The sequence below is a fragment of the Narcine bancroftii genome, chromosome 14 (genome assembly GCF_036971445.1).
Source record: "Narcine bancroftii isolate sNarBan1 chromosome 14, sNarBan1.hap1, whole genome shotgun sequence".
In the NCBI taxonomy this organism is placed as follows: Eukaryota; Metazoa; Chordata; class Chondrichthyes; order Torpediniformes; family Narcinidae; genus Narcine; species Narcine bancroftii.
This window is the reverse complement of record NC_091482.1, coordinates 68,378,588-68,394,315: the sequence shown is the minus strand read 5'-3', so window position 1 is coordinate 68,394,315 and position 15,728 is coordinate 68,378,588.

The following is a 15,728-nucleotide window of genomic DNA, read 5'->3' as shown; positions in this document are numbered from 1 at the left end:
ACACACACACACGCACACACACCCACACACACACACACACACACACACGCACACACACACACACCCACACACAATCACACACAACCCCACACACACACACACACACACACACACGCACACACACCCACACACACACACACACACACACACACACAACCCCACACACACACACACACACACGCACGCACACACACACACACACACACCCACACACAATCACACACAACCCCACACACACACACACACACGCACACACCCACACACACACACACACACACACACGCACACACACACACACCCACACACAATCACACACAACCCCACACACACACACACACACACACACACACACACACACACACACACACACACACACACACACACACACACACAATTTAATTGGTCTCAGGAATCTCACAGATCTCACCGCCAGTGGGAAGAAGCTATTTCCTTGTGTGGAAGTTCTGATTTTGATACTTCTGTCCCTCCTTCTTCATGGTAGCAGATCAAAGATGTGGAGTGTTCGATAGAAAGGGTCTTCTATAATTCTTTTTTAAACAACACTCCTGGTAAATGTCATCAAGAGAAACCCCAGTGATCTGTAATTGTTTTAATGATCCTTTGTATTGATTGTATCCTCTGATGCTTTGCAGCTACCAGACCACACAATGAGGCAGCCAGACAGGACACTCTCAGTTGTGTTCCAGTAAAAAGTTGTTAAGATGGGGGCCTTGCCCTTGTCAACTTCCTTAGGAAATGTCAGCACTTTGAATCTTCCTGACTAATGAGGAGGTGTTGTGGGTCCAGAATAGGTTGTACATTATATGCATACCATGGAACTTGGTGCTCTTCTCCTTCTCCATGACAGAACCACTGATTTGTAATGAAGAAAAGTTGACCTTCGTCCTCCTGAAGCCCTCAATAATCTCTTTTTGTCTTGACCTTGCACCATTTTACAAGAGGAATGCATACATATCTGTGCCCTGTGTTTTGCTTTTGGTTGAGTCATAAGGTGCTTTGCTCTTTTACACGTAGTTTGCCCACCTGCTGCACAAGTAAGGAAGGGGATATTTAAGTAATTATTCCAGAAAACTTGGCCCTTATTGGAATCCTCTTCCTTTCCTATTGAACTCTGGTGAAAGGTGAGTGAAGCAGCACTGCTACTGATGACAAGAGTTCTAAAACATTATTATTATTTGCTTCAAAAACATACCAGGGTCTGGGTTAATGGGGTGTAAAATTGGGTGACTTGAGGACTGAATTGGCCTGTAACAAGGCTGTATGTCTAATTTTTTAAAAATAATAATTTATCCAACATTTTCTGGCAGTCCAAGATCACTTTATGTCAGTAATGTATTGGATGCCATGATCCAACGCGAATGATCATCTCTATATTTATGTCCTTTGTTTGTTGTTGTCCCCTCAGGATTTTGGACAACACCCAAGGGGCAGCATGTTTAGCGTAGTGGTCAGCGAAGCGCAATTACAATGCCAGCAACTTGGGTTCGAATCCCACGCAGACTGTCAGGAGTTGGTACATTCTCCCCATGTTTGCACAATTTTCCTCCAGCAGCTCCGGTTTCTTCCCACTTTTCAAAAACGTACCGGGGATTATAGGTCAATTGGGTGTTATTGGGCAGCGCGGGCTCGTGGGCTGAAAGGGCCTGTTACTGCGCTGTATGTCTAAATTTGATGTTTTAAAGTGGTGCTTCCTGCTTTTTTATGCCCTGGGATCTTACTGAAACCAGAACACCTCCCTCCTCTCAAAACCTGGCTCTCTTTCTCATACTTAATTTAGTTTCACTTTCGTCAGAGTCACTGATGGGAGAGGGAATATTTTCATATTTGTGCAAAAAAGTCTTCCATTTCTAAAACACCTTTGAAAATTCCAGATTTTCCCAAACAACTGAAGCACTAAAAGTGGGTGTGATTACAGTTCATTGGGACTGCATTCCCTTTCACCCTCTTCGTCCTCCAATAGAAACTCTGCCATTCTTTGCTTGATAAATTCTGTAAAGAAAACATTCGTAGCACACCATCAATCAAACTCAAATGATATTCCTTTTGAGTGCAGTCAAAGAAAGGAAGACCACCAAAATGAGTGGGGATTGAAATGTTTGAAGCCAGAGTGGTTACACTGTCTGGAATGCCAGCCAGCTACTCTGCCTGAGAATAGGACATTGACCTTGAAGTATTGGTTCCTCAGAGTAAATGCAAATCATTTGTGATTGAAATTGTTCATGGCATCAACTAAAATTGGGTCTGTTGTCAAGCTCCATTGTCAAAGTTCATTCATTTATATTCTCATTTTGCACCGAATCTCTTTTCTCTCCTCCATGCTTTGGAATTGCATTGATCCATTCCCTACCCCTCAGTGTTTAAAGCAAACATTGTCTCACCATCTTTATTTTGGGCAAAATAGGAGGAACAATATCCAGTCTGATGGAGGGGGGGGGGGTGTAGAAAGAAGTTCAAGTTCAAGTTCAAGTTTATTTATCATCCAGTTGTACAACCTGATGAAACAGCGTTCTTTGGTCCACAGTGTAAGTGCACATGCAAACATGTCCAGTATATGTATACATACACTTAAAATAAATATCATTGATAGATAAATAGTGGAGTCTTGGAGAGTTGTTATAGCAGCTCATCATTCATTCAGCATTCTCATTGTCCATGGGAAGAAGCTGTTCCTCAGTCTGGTGGTTCTGGCTCTGATCCTCCTGTATCTCTTCCCTGACGGGAGTGGCTGGAAGATGCAGCGCACAGGGTGGTAGGGCTCCTCACTGATTTTATAAGCCCTCTTTAAGCAACAATTCTAGTAAATCACATCGATGGGGGGGGGGGGTGGGTGGTGGTGGTGGGAGGGGAAATCTCAGTGATTCTTTCTGCTGATTTTATGGACCTGAGGATTTCCCATCGATTCAATAATCTACAGCAGTGGTTTTTACATGCTGTCTTTCCACTCATATACAACCTTAACTAATCCCTATGCCATTGGTGCTCTGTGATTAGTAAGGGGTTACTTAAGGCGGGATGTGGGTGGAAAGAAAAAGTTTGAAAACCACTGTTTTAATCTACCTAATTGACTCGTTATGTGCAGGGTTTCATATCTCCAACGGAAATGGGCCAATGACAATTTTTCTCAAGCAAAATATTTCAGTAACAATTGGATCAAGAGCAGTGGTTCTCAACCTTCCCTTCCCACTCATAAACCACCTTGTGTAATCCCTTACTAATCACAGAGCCCCTAGAGTTTAGGGATTACTTAAGGTAGTATATGAGTGGTGTGGTGAACTGCTGTACCCCTGATTCCCTTGCTCTACCCAATCCTGTGACTGTACCTGTGGCTCCTCCCTCTTTGACCTTGTATAAAGCCTCTAAATGACCCTTGCCCAGAAAGCCAGAAAGCCCGGGTCATGGCACAGGATGAGGTCCCTGTCCATTGTGAATAAAAGCCTGTCGATCAGTAACTTGGTCTCTACCTCTCGAGTGATTTATTGCACATCAAATGGAAAGAAATAGTTTGAAAACCAATGATCTACAACAACCATATCACACTGTGATGTGGAGCCCCTGCACAAACCGGACAAATATATCGGATGATTGGACCATTTTCTTCTATAGGTAGTCCTGAAAATGAACGTGGTTGGGTTTTTGAACGTCTGAATTTGTACTGCCCACAGGGTGTTTTGTTTTAGCAAACATACTCCTATTGATTGACGTTCGAAGTTGACATGTTGCCATTCCCCATGCAGAAGAGCACAGTTATTCTGCAAGAAAATAAATGTTGGCCTTTTCTTATTAAAACAGTTGGAGTTGAACTATTCTCTCATTCCCCATCCGCTAAGTGTTTATTTCTGGTCACCAGTTTCACAGTAAATGTATTGTGGGCTTTTGTCCCAGTTATGAATTGTAAATAGCAATAACAGTTCTGTGCTGGCAGCTGATGTCATTGGAGCTAGACTGAGACTTCTCAAACAGCTATTGTTGGAAGCTGCCTGTATAGTCTGAGCTTTCATGCTAAGGCAAAGAGCATGTGATGAAAAGGACTTTTTCCATAGTTCTTCCTGACACAGAAGGGAGCCAACTTGGCCATATCAAACCTATACCAACTTAATAGAGCAATCCCATTCCCCCATTAATTTTGCCTGTGGCCTATTCTCCCCTCATTCTCATCAATTCCCCTCAGAATTTACAGCTCACCTGCACCCTTAGAGCAATTTTCCTACCTATCTAAATGTCTGACGAGGATATCCACGTGGAGATCCTGTAAACTCCACGGACAGCGCTGGAGACCAGGTAACTGGGGAAGTGAGGCATCAGCTCTATTACCTGTGCTGCGCCACCTCAGAATGGTTGTGATCAAGAACTTGTTTCCCTGAGAGATTGTGGAACAGATTCAATGGGGGAACTCACATTTTTTTTGGTTGGGCACTTGAAAGAGAATATCTTCACAGGTTCTGCTAATCAGGTTAGTGCAGTGGTTAGTGCAATCCTATTACAGCACCAACAACCGGGGTTTGATTCCGGCGCTGTTTGTACATTCTCCCCGTGTCTGCGAGGGTTTTCCCTGGGTGCTCCGCGCACTGGCTCATCACCGTCTTACCATGTTGTATGTCTAAATCTAAATCATTATTAAAAATGGGGATGATGCGATTTTTCTGCCTGGAGTCAGCATTGACACCCTGGAGCAAATACTGCGCTGTGACATTTCTGAGTCTGTGAATTCCAAACTGTGAAGGGTCTGCACTTTGGGATGGAGAAATCAGAGGAAAACAAGTTCTGAAATCTTGAGCACTTATCCCTGAGAACGGAGGATAGCGTGGAGCGGGGATGGTGTGTCTGGTAGTGGGACAAGCTGAAGGTATATGCAGAGATCATTTTGTTCACCAAACATGCTTTGCCATATTGTTGGTCTTGCACATATAACAACATCCCAATTCCTTGATATTTCTGGCTCCACAAACAATTATTTAGCTTCCTCTTTACCTCTCAATGCCTTTCACTTCATTGGATCAATTTTTAACCCCCTCATCTCCAAAGCCCTCTGAGGCTTGCCATCTCCAGGCGTGGAGTGGGTTCACGGCCGATAATGATCCTTCCACAGTTTCACCTACGTAAACCTTGTTAATGACTTTTACTTCCCCTAGGTAGTCAAGTTTGATCATCTTTTCAACGCTCCAATAAATAACATTGCCTCTTCTCAGATGAAAGGAAGGTCTGGATAGCCTACCTAATGTGTGTCAACTAAACTACATCTACCAATCCTTGTGGTGGGACACAGTGATATAGATTTTACTGTAATCTCGTTAGCCTTCGATCAGTGATTCAGCTTCTGGGAATAAAAAAAAATCACTTTGAATAAGCACATGACAGAAGAACCACACGTGCAAAGTAATTTTCAGTAAATCACCTCCTCTTGCCACTTATCCTGTCATAATTCCTGCTTGTCTCTTCTTTAAACTCAGCATCAGTCAGAATAGGCGCTAATCAGGTATCTGCTCAAGGGCCCTCAGCTGTAATACTTAAAAAAAAAGAGACAACCAACATTCAACAATGTTCCCAGTCATCCAAAGAACTTCAGGGTGTAATGCAGCAGGAATCAATTCCCAATCATTTATTCTTTATGCAAATGTATTTTCTGTTTAATACTAAAAATGTAAAGATTTACGTTACATGAAGAAAAACTACACAGAAGTATTCCTGCTTAAATCTGCAGCATGGACATTTTTACTGCCAGCCTTTTGATCTATAGATTTTACAAATCCTCCTTCATGAACTGCTCAATCTAGCAAATAATTCTGGGATTATCTGATGAAATATTGTTGAAGTACGAGGTACCATTTTTGTTGCACTCCAAGGGCAAACTTACTGGTTCAGTTAGCCAAAGTTTTAGTTAATGATCAAGAACATACAGGAGGCAGGCTGTTGGCGACTTGAGGTGATGAACCCATGCAGGCTGCAGTCTGCTGGCAACTTGCGGTCAAAGGATTCACACCAGGCTGGAGACTGGCTGGAAACTGGCTGAAGGGGTACCAGAAATCAAAACCAGGAAGCGAGAGGGTGCCGAAGGAGAAGATGCTCCTGAAGGGACCTCGGGTGCTGAAGGTTTCTTGATCGTGTCGGAGATTTGGATCTGGAGCTCAGGTTTCCAATGGTTTGACTAAAGTCTGTGCAGCTGAAGAGGCTGCGGAAGTGCTGGAGGGGAATCCACGGACACTCAGTGAAGGGATTCTCTTTCCCTGAACGTAAGGGGCACAGGGCAATTTCTGCTGATGGTGAATCTTTGTCTGCCTGATGAATGCAATTTTGTATAATATTTCATCTGTCTTATTACACAGCAATAAATGAATGTTGAGATGTAAGCTCATATTTGGTCACCTGGCTGTGAATGTAGGCCTCTATCATCAAATAGAGGCCTAGAATCATTAATAATGATCATGAAACGAGCAGGTTGCTAGCAAAAGCCCACTGTTCTCTAATGTCAATTTGCCTGTGGTTAATTCTAATCTCTTTATCTATCTGCTGAAGTGATCTGGCAGGCTGTACAGTTTAAGACCAGTGAAGTATTGCCATTAAATTGTTGACTTCAACATTGTCAGCATGATTCTAAAAAAATACAAAAACATGGAGTATTTTGTTGTTTGAAGAATATTTTTGCTTTGGCTACAGCTGTCAAGTTCTTCTGTCTGTGTTACAAAACCTACACCCCAGCAATGCCCTTATCTTCCCTAAAAAATGTTCCTTAACTTCAACCTTTGTAAATAATTTTCTTAGACTTACAGCACGGTAACAGGCCATTTTGGCCAATTTACCTACAACCCCAGTACGTTTTGAATGGTGGGAGGAAACCAGAACCCCTGGGAAAAACCCACACATGGGGAGAACATACAAAGTCCTTACAGACAGCGTGGGATTCGAACCTGGTCCCGATCGCTGACGCTGTAACAGCGTTGCACTATCTGCTACTGGTTATTTCCAATAATTTCTCCTTACTGGGCTCAGGACCAATTGTTCTGAATGCTGGCAGCCTCTGAATTGCTGCAAGGTGTTTTGTTATTTTGAGGTACTATATAAATGGAAGTAGCGAATTTGGAAAGAAAATAAATTTTGTTTTTGGCTTTTTCACTTGTTAAAAGGGACATTGAAGGATGTACACATTCAGATAATAAAGAAGAACTGAATGTTTATCCAGCCATAGTGCACCCATTTATGTTCCCGTCAGTTTTCTGTTCATGTAAAGGGGAAATCAGTAATCTGGCGAAAAATGGGGCAGTTTCTATTTCATGGAATATCTACAATAATCATATTCCAGTCATGTCCAGGGAGATGCTTCTTCCATTTTGTCTGTCCACGTATATCTAGGTCAAGAACAGTCCTCTTTGAATGCAAAATAAAGCTCTCATTTTTTTTTCTACTTTTGTGCCTTATCAGTATCCCTACAGTAGCCTCCTGGTGACTCCCACCCATGGCGTTTGACAACTTCCCACTACTGTTGTGGCTGGCAAGGATGCTTAAAATGGGTGGCCTGGTGATGCATCAGGTAGTTCTGCTGCTTCAGCCATCCATGTTCGATGTGGATGACGGGTACTGTCTGTGTGGGGTTTCTTCAATCTCTCTTTGATTGTGTTGGTTTCTTCTGGGTGCATTGGTTACCCTCGCACTCCCCCCACACACATATGACCTGATGGTTAACTGGTTACTGTAAATTACCACCCAGCGCTGGGTAATGGCACAAAGAATCAAAGAGAGTTGATAGGTATGTGTGAGAGAGAATATTTTATAAGGGTTCAGGGGAGTAAGGAGAAGAGTCTAATGGATTGATCCCCAGGAAGCTGGCATGGGTCCAGTGGGCCAAATGGCCTCCTTCTGTGTAATAATATTAGAAAAAATAGTATTGAATTTACAAGTACAGTAAGATCTCTCATATCCACACCTATGGGGAAATTGGTAGATTCTGGATAAGTGCATTTTCTGTTTGCTTGAGATTGTGTGGTTGCTTGATTGGTGAACTAACGGCAAGGTGTGCCCATTTTAAATTTATGTATTTTTTTACCTATTTATTTCCTCGTTTTTTTTTTGCTGGTTGCTTCAATTCCAGATACCAGGGGTTGTACGGAAGTTTTGTGCTGCAGGCTTTCCAGTAATTGGAACTGGTTTACTGTACTTCTCAAACTGACTTCATTCTAAACAAGTTCAGCCTTTGAGAGCAAAGTAGACAAACTTACATGTGTTACTTACCTTGAACTTGGATCTTTGGAGGATTGTGACAAATTACATTGTTTCTCTCTCATTGACAAATTTATTTCTATTTCTCTTCACTCTCATGTCAGTGTTAATTATTTGTGCAGCGAACAGCGTAGAAGGAAAGGGGTACATTACAAATTGTGGAAATACACAAACCCTGCAGATGGTGAAATCTTGATCAAACAAAGAATTGATGAAGGAACTCAGCAGGTCCAACAGCATCCATGGGTAGAAATGGTCAGTCAATGCTTCAGGTGTAGTTAAGTTAGTCTAGTTGTGAATTACCAATGAATTTCATGTCATAAGTGTGGTGTTATTGGATGCTGTTGGTCCCACCTGCTGAGACAGACCTCAGTGTTCTGCTTGATCGATGGTGAGTTCCATGTTTGTTTTTCTCCAGAAGAGAATGTTGCTTCCAATATAACATTGAAGGCCTGGAGTAAGTAACTCCCCCAAGTTTACAGATAAAGCCTCACTAATAAACCTAATAGCAATAAAGACAAAGACAAAGAGTCGCCCAAGCGGTGAGCAGCATCGGCCAGCTCTTCATCCTGGGCACCGCCATTATTCAAACAGCTGTTGTGGGTGGGGCACAACTGGCTGAATGTTTGCTCCCATCCTCACCAAGGGGTTGTGTGTTGTTACTTTTACAATTTTAAACTTTCATTAAAATTTTTATTTATTCGAATTGATGTCAGTGTATTTATTTATTTATTTCCTCAATTTTATTTTTGCCGTTTGCTTGAATTCCAGATACCAGGGATTTTACTGCAATGGTGAACATAATTGGAAAATATTGATACTTTTAACTTTCAAGGACATGGTGAGTCAAGGGTACATATCAACCTCTGTTGTGACCACAATCTACACATTTTGATTTATATGTATTGAAAATAAAAAGGGGAGAGAAAATTGATGGACCAGTCTGATATGTTTACTCCATAGGTATGTCCATCAGACTCCCCAACAACAAACTCAATCAGGAACTCGTTTAAGGACTTGCGTACATAATTAATTTTATTCTCTCTGTCCTGTGCAGTCAGTCTGCTTGCATTTCTTATTTGCTTATGTATGTATCTGCTTGAGTACAGTTTTTTTGCACCACCAGTAAGTGGTAATTCTGCCTTGCCTGCAGGAAGAAGAATCTCAGGGTTGTATGTGATGTCATGTATGCACCCTGACAATAAATCTGAAATCTGAATCTGAATCCATATTTGAATACAAAATGTTTATGAATGAGTGTGGGACTAATTGCCAATCCCCTTTAAAACAAAAGGATGTAGGCATCATGTGGCCTCCCCTGTGCTGTAGGATTTCAGTTTGTCAGTAATTGGGAGATTCCCCTCAGAAAGTTTACAGTAAAACCGATGCATCAGCGACTATACTTCTGTTGAAGCTGAGTTGCATTGTTCAGCCGAGCCCAGGAAGCTGTAAGCTTTAGAGGGATCGGAACCATAGTGTACAGGAGCTGGCATTATCTTGTGCTGACACCTGGTGACTGAAATTGAAGTGTTCCACTGATATCCCTCCCCTTCTGCAAATAAATTTTGCAAGTTAAAAATGCCGTCAAAGAAAACCCGTGAGTCCACAAATCTCCTCTTTTGAGTGGCCTGAGGAGATACAGGAGACTTTTCCTATAGCCTTGGCTCACAGACCTGATAAGAGAGAACTGGTACATCGGTATAATCTGTCCCTCCTGGCAACATGCCAGCAACAATTACATGTACTCCATTATAATCCCTGAGTTAAAATGACAGATTGAAAACAAATCCTGTACTATTTTTTCTTCCTTCATTTCACGGGCTGGACTCCTCAATGCATCAATGAAGATTTCTTCATTTCAGCCCTAACAATGGAGTTTCTCACAGAGCTATGATGACATCATTCCTCAATTGGAGAGCTGCAAATGCATAATACAAGGGATCGTGGGAACAACACACTTCCTTTTAGAGCTGGGGATACTGGACAGGGAGGCTGAGCCAAAACGATTGTACTTCAAAGAGAAACACTCCTGGAGAAATAAAACTACAGTCTCACAGTTCTGCTCTCAGTTTGTTATGTTAGGTTCATTTTCTTTAAGATACTTCAGTGTAGAATTCCATTTGAATGCTTCGTAACCCAGATGGATCCTTCCTCCCCTTTAACCCTTTCTCAGCGTAATCCTTCACAATCAGGGTTCCTCTCATTTGCGCATCATGCTATTGTGATTGGAGTCCATTTTATATTAGACTGCAGCTTGTCACGTACTGGAAGAGGAAATGTGAATGGACAATGGCAACACTGAACAGACGGCCAAAATTGGAGCGTCAGTGTTGTTAAGTACAGTATGAACGGTGCTGTTTTATTATTTCATTTAGGTCGGTGCTTTCTTTTATTAACAAGAACTCATTCAGAATGTGCTTCTTTCTAATTTGTTCATGGGATGTGGGTACTGCTGGCAGAGACGGTATTTATTGCCCATCCTTAATTACCCTGGAACTGCATGCATTGCATGGCCAGTTCAGAAGGCATTTAAGACTTGGCATCTGAAGTCATGAGTCAGTCAGAGCAGGTCAGGGTGGCCAATTACCTTCCTTCAAGAACTCAGTGAGTATACTGATACTCCACTAGATTCATAGTCTGTTTTTTTTTTAATGACAGATTATTTAAGTAATTCGCCCAATCTGTTCTGAGATTCAGGTCTGTCCTCCAAATTATTAGTTCAAAGCTTTCTATTCCTAGTCTAATGACATCAACTAATGACATAGATGCTCGGCACTGCATATTGCAACTTTGATTAATACGGGTATGGTATCTGACATGGCTGAATCAGTATGTTTTGGATTTATGTATCTTGTATCCCATCATCCCACATCCTGAGTTAATTAATCTTAACTGAGTGTTAGCTGGGGCACTAAAATCGGCATTAAACATGGGGTCAGTGCAGCAAATAAAATCAATTAGGATAGAATGATCAATTTCCTGATCATTCTGCCCCACCCAAATCACACACATGTAAGAAAGGCATGAAGCCCCTCTGTGACACTTCCAAGGTGTCGTTGATATTCACTGGCAAGCTTCTTTCAAGAAGAATGCAACAAGAATGAACCATGCTCAAAAAGGCAACTCCTGGGGTTGAATGAATCATTGAATATAGGAACAAGCCCTTCGGCCCACGAATGTCTGTGCCGTTCGTGATGACAAATCCAATTAAACCTCCGCTGCTAGCTAGTGAAACACAGCCCTCTATTCTCTGCATGCTCAACTTTCCACAGTAGAAATCCAAAAATCCCGACTGCTCAGGGATTGAGTTGATCTGGATTTTTGGATTTTCCAGATTCTCCAGCAGTACTTTTAAAATTCAAATTTAAGGAAGAATAAAGAAGAGATGAACAGGTAAATGTTGATAATTTATTCACTAGCAAATACAGCATGTCTCACTTATCAAAACAAGCAGTTTTAAAGAAAGGTAAAGTCAACGAGCGTGGACACTCATTGCTGCTGTTCATCTGTGGCGCTTAAACATGCACACAAAAGCCTGTTAAATTTTTTAAGTTTGAGATCTTTCAAAAAGTCTGAGTTCTTGGGTGGTCCAGATTTCTGGCGTCCAGATTTTAGGACGCCCACTGTACCTGGAAGCATCTTAAATGCATCTATTGTTTCTGCTTTCACCACCACCCCTGGCAGCTCATTCTGGGCACCTTGTTCAAAGCTTGAACAAAACTTGATCCGCACATCTCCTTTAAACATGCCTTGCCCCCACCTTGCACTTTAAACACATGTCCTCCTGCTATGTGACAGTTTCACCCTGGGAAAATAAAGATTCTGATGGTTGACCCAATGTAGGAAACATTTTAATAATTTTATTGGGGCATCTGTTCTATATGGGCCACCTGTTTCAAGGCTGATCAAAATTGATTCAGGATTTTCGGTGACAAGGGACCTGCGGAATATTTGTGCCTGCCAAATAGGGAGGGTCAACAGAAAGCAATCAATCCCTTTGTCTCTACTCTTGTTCCACATCCCAGGAAGGCTTTGTGCAAGTTACGGTGCCAAAAGTAGGAAAACAAATCTTAATCTTCCCAAAATAACAATGCAGCTTTACATAATTACATTTCTAGTTAAGTTTCTGAATGGCCTTACATTGAACCTGAGCAATGATCTCACTTGATGGAAGATCATGTTAATTTTGTTTTCTGTAACACGCCCTTGATTGCCACCCACACCTTTGCCTTTCCCAAAGTCAACTTGACAAACAGATTTATCTGTTCTCAAACTCCAAGCTGTGCCTCTATTTTCAGTTCTGTGTAATTTTTCTTCAAGTAATAGCAGTGAATCTCAAATTAATGTCCATATTACTCTCTCCTGTCTCCTGCAGTCATGCGAATTGAGAATAATATTAATGTTAAAACATTAGTCAATTGAGCTGATAGGGTAATTCAAGAGGAACTTATATCCCTAAATGTGGTAATAATGTGCATTTACGAGAGACTTAGGATCACAGCTCATTGAGAGGTGCAACGACAACAATCTTGCGCTCAACATCAGCAAAACCAAGGAGATGATTGTGGACTTCAGGAGGAAGTCAGGGGAACACGACCCAGTCCTCATCGAGGGCTCAGTAGTGGAGAGGGTCAAGAACTTCAAATTCCTGGCTGTCAACATGTCTGATGATCTGTTACGTTGATGCAATCACAAAGAAGGCTCGCCAGCGGCTATACTATGTGAGATGACTAAGGAAATTCAGTATGTCACCAAAAACTCTCAAAAACCTCTACAGGTGAGCATTCTGGCTGGTTGCATCACTGCTCGGTACAGAGGCGCCAATTCTCAGGACAAGAATAAACTCCAGAGGGTTATTAACTCGGCCTGCAACATCACAGGCACCAAACTTCACTCCATCGAGGTCATCAGCATGAGGCGGTGTCTTAAAAAAGCAGCCTCTATCCTCAAAGACCCCACTACTCAGGCCATGCCCTCTTCACTCTGCTACCATCGGGGAAAAGGTACAGGAGCCTGAAGACGAGCACTCAGCGGCACAAGGACACTGAATAATCAGTGAACCGCAGACCCTGTCTTACTTTTCGTGCAACTATTACTGGTATTTTATTTTTTTATAGTGAGGTTGTAAGATGATTATAAACTTTTGCACCATGAGGCTGCCACAAACACCGAATTTCATGACTTGTTCATGACAATAAATTCTGGTTCTGATCTACTCTTAGATTCATCGAACTGAGAGGCAGATCATTTATAAAAAAAAAGTTACATGCCCTTTGGCCAATATCTCTTCCTCCTGGTCCTTCAAACTTTCACTAATTGGAACAGTTCTCTCTATTTGCCTCATCTAAACCAGTTATGATCATGTATCTTTCCAAATCTGTTGTCAGTGCACAGATTAGCAGGTTAATGGCAACTGTAAATGACCTTTAATTTCTCAACCAGTTTTCACTCACTCCCCACCTTAAAGTATTTCTTCACTTTCTGATGATGAGCTATAAAAAAAATGCATGGACAACTGTGTAGGGAGATGAGTGCTGATAAGCATGAGCCCTGTCCCATTCCACCAATAGGATTTTTGTTGATTTGGTGGAAAAATCTATTAGGCATTTTTCCTTTTTTTTATTGTCAAATTTGTTTTAAAACTTAGACATACAGCACGGTAACAGGCTCTTTTGGCCTATGAGCCAGTGCCGCCCAATTGACCTACACCCCAGTATGTTTTGAAAGGTGGGAGGAAACTGGAGCCCCTGGAGGAAACCCACACAGACATGGGAAGAACTTCTTACAGACAATGCCAGATTGAAACCCCGGTCCCAATCGCTGGAGCTGTAACAACATTGCAACAACATCAACGACAACCAACCTTGCGTTTCACGTTACTTATTATACTACTGCAACAAACCCACTGACACCAGTGGTGTGTGAAGTACAGGTTGAGAAATGCTATGCTAGGTAACTGGTAGAATGTTGGTAAACATAGAACAATGCAGCACAGTACACGCCCTTCAGCCCTCAATGTTGTTCCGATCCATTATATTCCTTAAACCCTTGCTACCCATAACCCACTATTTTTCTTTCATCCATGTGTCTGTCTAAGATTCTCTTAAATACTACCAATGTTTCAGTCTCCCACCACCATCCCTGGCAAGACATTCCAGGCACCCACAACTCTCTGTGTAAAAACTTATCCCTGACATCTGCCCTAAACTTTCCTCCCTTAAACTTTGTACACAAGTCTTCTAGTGTTTGCTGATCTTGCCTTGATCCACCCTATCTTTGCCTCTCATAATCTTGTCGACCTCTATCAAGTCTCCTCTCATCCTTCTATGCTCCAAAGTGAAAAGCCCCAGCTCTGCTAACTGTTCCCTCATAAGACTTGTTTCCCAGTCCAGGCAACATCCTGGTAAATCTCCTGAGCACCCTTTCCACAGCTTCCACATCCTTTCTATAATGAGGTGACCAGAACTGAACACAATATTCTATGTTGCCTTACCAAAGATTTGCAAATTTGTAACGTGACCTCTACTCCTAAATTCAATCCCCCTATTAATGAATCTCAGAATCCCATAGGCCATCTTAACTATCCTATCAACCTGTGTGGTGACCTTGAGGAATGTATCAAGGACCCTCTGTTCATCCACACAAGAGTATCCAACCATTAACCCTGTACTCAGCCTTCTGGTTTGTCCTTCCAAAATACATCACCTCACATTTATCTGGATTGAACTCCATTTGCCACTTTTCCGCCTAACTCTGCATCCTTTCTATATTATCTTGTAACCTTCAACAGCCTTCAGCTCCATCCACAACTCCTCCAACCTTCATGTCATCCACAAACCTACTGGCCCATCCTTCTGCCTCTTCATCCAGGTCACTTATAAAAATCACAAAGAGCAGGGGTCCCAGAACAGAAAGAATCGAGTACAGGGAAAATGAAGAACCAGAGTACTGCACTGCAAGCCTGCAAGTGTCAGAATATAACATGGAAACTTACAAATTGTCTAGTAAGTTGTTGAGCATAATTGATTCTTTTCAAGGCAAATGCTTTGAGGTCAATCTCAATAACATGAAGTTCATGCTTTATTGCTTTAATATCCTAGCATCTCTGTGGTGTCTGGTCTGCACAGAATGTTGAAGCTCCACAAGGGTGATACAAAGGAAATGACCCTCTGGGATTTTCCTGGACAACCCCACATCCCAAGTACCTCCCCTCCCCCAAGCCTACCCCAATCTCTTTAGAAATGAGTGATATCAAGGTTCTCTGCCACATGGAGGAAGCACCAGCACCCCTAGTCTGGTCAGATCTGGTAGGATCAGAGTTGATTTGGAGAATGCTGGGATTTTACTCTGGAAAATGTACAATGATGTAACTCTTCTTTTACTGGGTCAAACTTGGTGTGCCATGACTTTCATTGGGGCATCAATCTACAATGGCAGCTTGACACTCAGCCAGCAAGTTGAAAGTAACTACCAGCTTCTCAACACACAATCCTAAATTA